Source organism: Rhamphochromis sp. 'chilingali' (genome assembly GCF_963969265.1).
Source record: "Rhamphochromis sp. 'chilingali' genome assembly, chromosome: 20".
In the NCBI taxonomy this organism is placed as follows: domain Eukaryota; kingdom Metazoa; phylum Chordata; class Actinopteri; order Cichliformes; family Cichlidae; genus Rhamphochromis; species Rhamphochromis sp. 'chilingali'.
In genome coordinates, this window is record NC_137947.1 from 24520688 (window position 1) to 24527319 (window position 6632).

Genomic DNA, 6632 nt, shown 5'->3' on the forward strand with positions numbered 1-6632 from the left:
CGACGTGGCAGTGGGTGCCATGTTGGAACAGCGGGTTTCAGGTCTCTAGCAACCGCTTGCCTTTTTCAGTCGTACGCTCCGGGATGCCGAACACAAGTACAGTGTTTTCGACAGGGAGTTGCTGGCCCTGAACCTCGCGACACAACGTTTTTGTTTTTTCCTCGAGGGTGGCAACTGTACTGCGTACGCTGACCACAAGCCTTTGACGTTTGCCATGTCCAAGGTCTCTGACCCATGGAGTGCACGCCAGCAGCGCCAGTTGCCGGCCATTTCGGAGTTTACCACAGACATTCAGCATGTGGCTGGTAAGTCCAATCACGTCGCTGACTGTCTCTCACGCGTGTTGGTTTCTCCAGTGTATGTCGGCGTCAACTATGCTGCCATGGCCACTGAGCAATGTGCTGTCCCGGACGTCCATGCCCTTCAGTCAACGAAAAAGGGGCCTCGTGCTGGAGGACACCCCCGTGTGGGACGGCGGTCCGGGCCTGCTTTGCAACGTTTCCACCGGCTGCCACCGCCTGGTGGTTCCCCTTTAGTGGCGTCGTCGTATTTTTGACTCGGTGCATGCCCTCTCTCATCCAGGCGTCCGGGCCTCGGTCAAGCTGGTTAGCGCCAGGTCTGTTTGGCCGGGCCTTTGCAAAACAGTGAAAGACTGGGCTGCGGCTTGTATCTCATGCCAACGCTCGAAAATCCACCGGCACACGCAGGCACCCCTTGAACATTTCTGCGTCCCCGGTAGGCGTTTCGATCACATTCATGTGGACCTGGTTGGTCCCTTGCGACAGTCGCAGGCTTTCACGCATCTTTTGACTGTGGTGGACCGCACGACCAGGTGGCCAGAGGCGGTACCCCTGGCGTCCACGACAGCGGTGACGGTGGCCAGAGCATTTTTTGTCAACGTGGGTTTCGCGTTTCCGTCCCCCTGCTGACATTACCTCAGACAGGGGCCCCCAGTTTGTTTCTGAGCTTTGTTCTGCCATGGCTGACGGCCTGGGGGTCAAGGTCCACCGCACCACAGCAAGCTAACAGGATGACGACTGGGTCGACCGTCTTTCGTGGGTTTTGCTGGTATTGTGTAGCGCGGTTAAAGAAGACCTCGGGGATTCCCCGGCTGAACTGGTCCTCGGCCAGCCCCTCCGGTTCCCCGGAGAATTCTTACCTGAGAGCCCCCACCCCGTGTTTCGATATCATCTGTGCTGCCTTTTTGCCCGCCAAAGGACTCAGGACTTTGCTGTTCCTGGCACCACTGCCTGCCTGACACTTTTGTTCTGAGGTCGTTGGACTCTGCTCGTTTTGTTTTCGTCAGGCACGATGCCCAAAGGACTCCGCTGCATCCACCATATGATGGGCCATACAGGGTTCTTAAACCGTGGGTTCTTAAAACTGTGGTGGACCACTAGAGGGCTCCACTCACACCCAGTGTTGAGGAAGTGTGTTGCTGTGTTTTGCGGCGCGATGTGTTCAGTTGATGTGTGGGGAGGAATAAAGAAGGAGTGAGAACTAAGAGCTCCGTGTCGTCCATTCTTATCTCCACAGTATATCCAATAATTCTTCTTTTATCTTGATATGAATAGAAAAAAACAACAACTTTATATTTGGTTGTAAATTAAATTAAGATGTTTTCACTAATTAACTACGTATTAAATGACTATTCAGTGTATTTGTCAGTATTCTGCTCTATATGTTAGTTTTTTATACTATTGCTGCAATAGTGTTACAATATTACAACATTTGTAATGGAAACATTCCCTTCCTTGCTAGAAAAGAAGTAAATGAATAGTTAGACTGCTCCTCAGTTCTTATTCTTAGTACAGAAAATGTCACACTTACAGTACATGACATAATATGCTATACTTGTATAAAATTAAACCGCAACTGGAAATAATTATCCACTAGTCTCTTTATTAGGCACTGCTTTGTAGGAAACGGATGATCTACTGGAATTTTCCTGCACAACCATATAGGATTTATTGAGAATGGTCAGAACATATCCAGTGAGTGGCAGTTCTCAGATCAAAAATGTCTTATTGATGCCAGGGGTGAGAGAAAAATAGCCAGACTGCTTCAAACTCATAGGAAGGAGGCAAAAACTTACATAACCACTCATTACAACTAAGTGCAGAATAGCATCTCTGAATGGATAACATATTGAACTTTAGGCTAAAGATTGACTACTACAGCAGAAGACCACAAACACTCTTAGCTATGGTCAGCTAAGAACAGTAAACTAAGGCTACAGTTCACATGGGCACATCAAAATCAGACAATAGGAGAATAATTTCATTCGTCTTATTGGGTTAGACTTTGGAAATCTATGTAGAATAAAGTTGCAAACTAAGGGATATATTCAACTACGGGTAATTTATTAACACGACAGGAGCAGCTTCTAATCAGAAAAGCACATCTCATGAGATCTGCATTTGCTATCAGCTATCAAGCCAATTAAAACATCAGGATGAATGAAGAGCTAATATTGAGACCTGTGCCTGATGTCCATTAAAGGCCAGATTATTTTCCAGATAGGGTCTAAAGTCAGTGTAGTCATCCCTCTGCCCTAAGCCATTTCACTTCATTTCACTGTGGAAAATTGAATTGTTACTGCTCATATTATGTGACTCCATTTGGTTGGAGGTTCCAGGTAAAGCAAATCTAAGATGAGGTGCCTTGGTAATTTGTATGTTTTCGTCACATCTTAGTGTAATATCCCAAATAAACTGACAAGTGTACCATTGAATCTATTGATTCTTATTCTTTTCTGTATTCTATATTTCTATACTTTTATTCAAATGCAATACTATTGTACTTTATTTTATTTTTATTTCTTATACATTGATATATTTTACACCTTTAGAGAGGAAATCTGAAAAATGCATATGCAAGCGGGTCGGTTGCAAAAATCTCTGAGGTCCCACCTTTTACATGCAATCTTGTCACTGTGCTCTCTTTGTAAATACCAACAGTAGTTTTTTTTTTTAAATCACCAACAATGTGTTGTAAGAAACTGAATGAATATACTCCCCCTAGAGCTTGTTTGCCTCTAAGAAAGTCATATGCTGTGTCATGGTTTTAAAGAGACGAGACCCAAGGAGCAGGCTCACAGAGTCTTATTTACACCAGGATTAAGATGAATAGAGGACAGGTGGTTACCCTAACGATTGCTAAGAAGTGTTCAAGGAGAGTCTGCGAAGACGGAGAGAGGTAGTTAACAAATGACAGTGAAGAGGAAGGCTGCAATTGCTCAATCAATTTAAACTTTGAGTCCTTAATTGTCAGTGAAGTGTGTTGAAGCATGAGAGTGATAGCTAGTGAGCAGGCTGGGGCTCAGAGGTGAAAGAAAGAGATTCGGTTCCAGGTAAGTCTTTGTGTGTACTTAAATACACCTTACCGATGAACGCAATGAGTCACAGGTGTGAGAGAGCAGACCAAGGATTAGGCAGCTCTGCCTGTGGATGGAGGCTCAGGTAATCTGCCCACCTCTCTCTAAGAAAAGTGTGTGTGTGTGTGTGTGTGTGTGTGTGTGTGTGTGTGTGTGTGTGTGTGTGTGTGTGTGTGTGTGAGAGAGAGAGAGAGAGAGAGAGAACAAGGGAGGGGAAAATTAAACAGACAAAGATTTCCCAGATCTGCCCCAAATCCTAACACTATGTTAATTGAAGAGCAAATAAATGCATTGTACTCTCTGCTCTAAGTGATTTTTGGAATGCCAGATTTAACAGTAAGCTACTTTCAGGGTCGCTTTGCATATTTGATTTTATTTGAATTGATAATTATTTACCATAATTCCTACTGTGAAAACTGAATGTTTTTTTTTTTTAACATCTGCAGTTTTTCATAGTTTTTACTTTATCCTGCCCGGCAACTGGCTTGGTCCATGGTGTTTTTTTTTAAATGCAGTTAAAAGGGCCTGATGTAAGCAACTTGACCTTTTACCGATATCTCCAGAAGCAACAATTTTAGTAGCTTTGTTTTTCCTAAATCCATAACATGGTGTTTTTGTTTAGTGACTAACTTCTATTTCCAAAAGTATCCTAAAATGTATTGCAGACTCAAATCTATTATGACTATCTGATTCAACCTAATAAGCCCAGAGCTAAATTGTTCTAATATCAGAAGCTATTTTGTGAAATGAAGGCAATCAGAAGCTCACAGAGGACCTCTCCTGCAAGATGTAACATTTCATCTGAAAAGCCCTCAGTGAAAGCAAGTGATATCTAGCACCCAAAAACAACTGGAGAGAGGATATCTTTAAGTAAATTGTGTGAATATTCTTATTTGCTGCTGACAAGCTTGACAGGTTTTCTGATAAAGCTGTTATTTAGGAGGTGATTGGAACTGGAAGAGTCAGTGAGTAGGAAAAAGCATTACTGTTCCCAGAAAGAGGAAATGAGGAAAAGAGAGGCTTAGTAAGAGGTGGTGGAGGAGAGGAGGAATCTGATGAAATTCACTGCACTTCAACATTTGTCTTCAAGGAGTGGAGAAGGAAAAGATACATGTACTGTAAAAACTATAATGGAGACTCAATTTGGGAGAGTTGGAGTGAGCAAAGATGGAAAGGAGTAAACAGAGTGAGTGGGAAATGGGGAAAAATGCAGAAAGTTACCAAGTGAGAAGTTAGAGTAAGCGAACTGAAAGGCAGAGAAAATGTGGGAGGAAAATCAATGTGAGCAAAATAAACTGGAAAGGAGTTTATTTATTTGTAAGGAAGAAGTCACAATCACGGGGAAGAGATAATGCAGGAGAAATTAATAGACTTATAAAAGAACATAGGGATTATAAAGACATAAATAGGGAGGAAATGTTGAAAAAAGAAAAAAGAAGGCGGCAGGTGGCAGTCATGAGTGAAGGAAACAAAAACTCTTTGATGGGGCAGTAAGGCAGAAAAGCTCTATAAATGTCAGTCCATGGTCATGTCCAAAATGGCAAGGGCAGTATAAAAGACAGGATGAAGCAAAGGAAGTAAAGAGGATAGGGCAGTTTCAGATAATACAGTAAATGAAAAGAAATTTGTAAGAATGAAGGAAGCGAGGGGCAGTGGTGAAGGTAGTGATTCATAAAATGAGGATGACGATGTCAAAAAAGAAAAGAAATAAAGAGGTTGAACAATTTAAGCGCAACAGAAATGAAAGAAGGAGGAGGAAAAGAAGGAAAGGGCATAGGAGAAAAGCAAGCACATGCTAGCTGGAAAGGTAGCCAGCATATATTTTCAGGCAGATATGGTCTGCACACCTGAAAAAAAAAAAACAGAGAGATTAAAAAAATGAAAATAATTTAAGACCATATAAAAAAGAAGAGGAAAAGCCAGAGAAGCAGAAAAGCAACACAAAGTTAATGAGACATAAAGTGCTGAAGACAAAGGGGTTGAATATATAAGCTGAAAATCATATAGGCACTGAGTAAAGAATGAGAGATAAATGGGAATTATTCAGTTTTTAAAATGCATGAAACAAAAGACAACGTTTAGGAAAGAGAAACTACAGAGCAGTAAACACATCAGCGGCTCTCCACTTTTGTGTGATGAGATGTATTAGTTTTCAGTTTTTTTATGGTTAAGAGTCCCCCCTGTTTAAAGCCCAAGGACTCATAGTGTCTCTTACAGTTATATAACATTCATCCCCGTCTGAACAAATGAATCATAGGCTAAGTCAAAAAATTAGAAAAAAGATGGTGAAGACAGGAGACAAAAGTGAGTGTCACCTCTGTCAAAAAATATGCTAAAGAGGGGAACTTAAAGTTACAAGCCTTCTCTTGTTGAATTTGTTTTGTTCACTTTTCAGGGTCCATCCTCTTCTTTTTTTTTTTTTTTTTTTTTTTTTTGAAGAGAAACAAGTGCTTTGGCAACATCTGTGTTGGAGCTTATTAGATTCTACATCACGCTGCTGACAGTCGATCTCTCGCAGTTCTTTGTGGAGCAGAAAACCTCTGCTGCTTTACTTATTTTGGTCTGGTGTTGTGGATACTGCAGCTAATGCATGATTTAACTGCTGTATAACTTTAGTAAGATCATCTCATCATCATCTAATTTGTGTTGTACAGTTATTTCATTTTTAACCTTAATTTATATTCTATTCCTTCCTAGTTAAATTTACCCTTTTTAATTTTTCATATTTATTTCCTATCTTATTCATAGCCTTTTCCTTTTTTGTTTTCTTTAGGTCACGAGCAGTTGTCCAAGCATTTCACTACATATCGTACTGTGTATGACTGTGTACGTGACAAATAAAATTTGAATTTGAATTTGAATTTCATCAGCTGAGAATTGTACTACTTACACACCGTATACTTAAGCATTGGTTCAGTCTTTATGTCATCTAGATCCTGATAAACATTTTGAAGAGTTTGAACAGCTTAACATTGTACTTTGGCTTTGCTTATATTAGCTGCAGTTGTCCTGTTCTTCAGATAAGTGCTTTTCATTTACCGCACGACATCTTACTGCTTGACATCCAAATATATTCAACATTTAACCTAATCTGAACCTCACTCTGCCACAGTACCCTCCCTGTGGGCATCTGTTCATCATCTACTATTTGTCTCTTTCTGCCGACTTATCTTAATGTCAGACACACTGTGTCATCGCACAGAGTGGTAAAAGGAGCAGGGCCAAGCAGCCAAAACTGGAGACAGTGTCACATTTT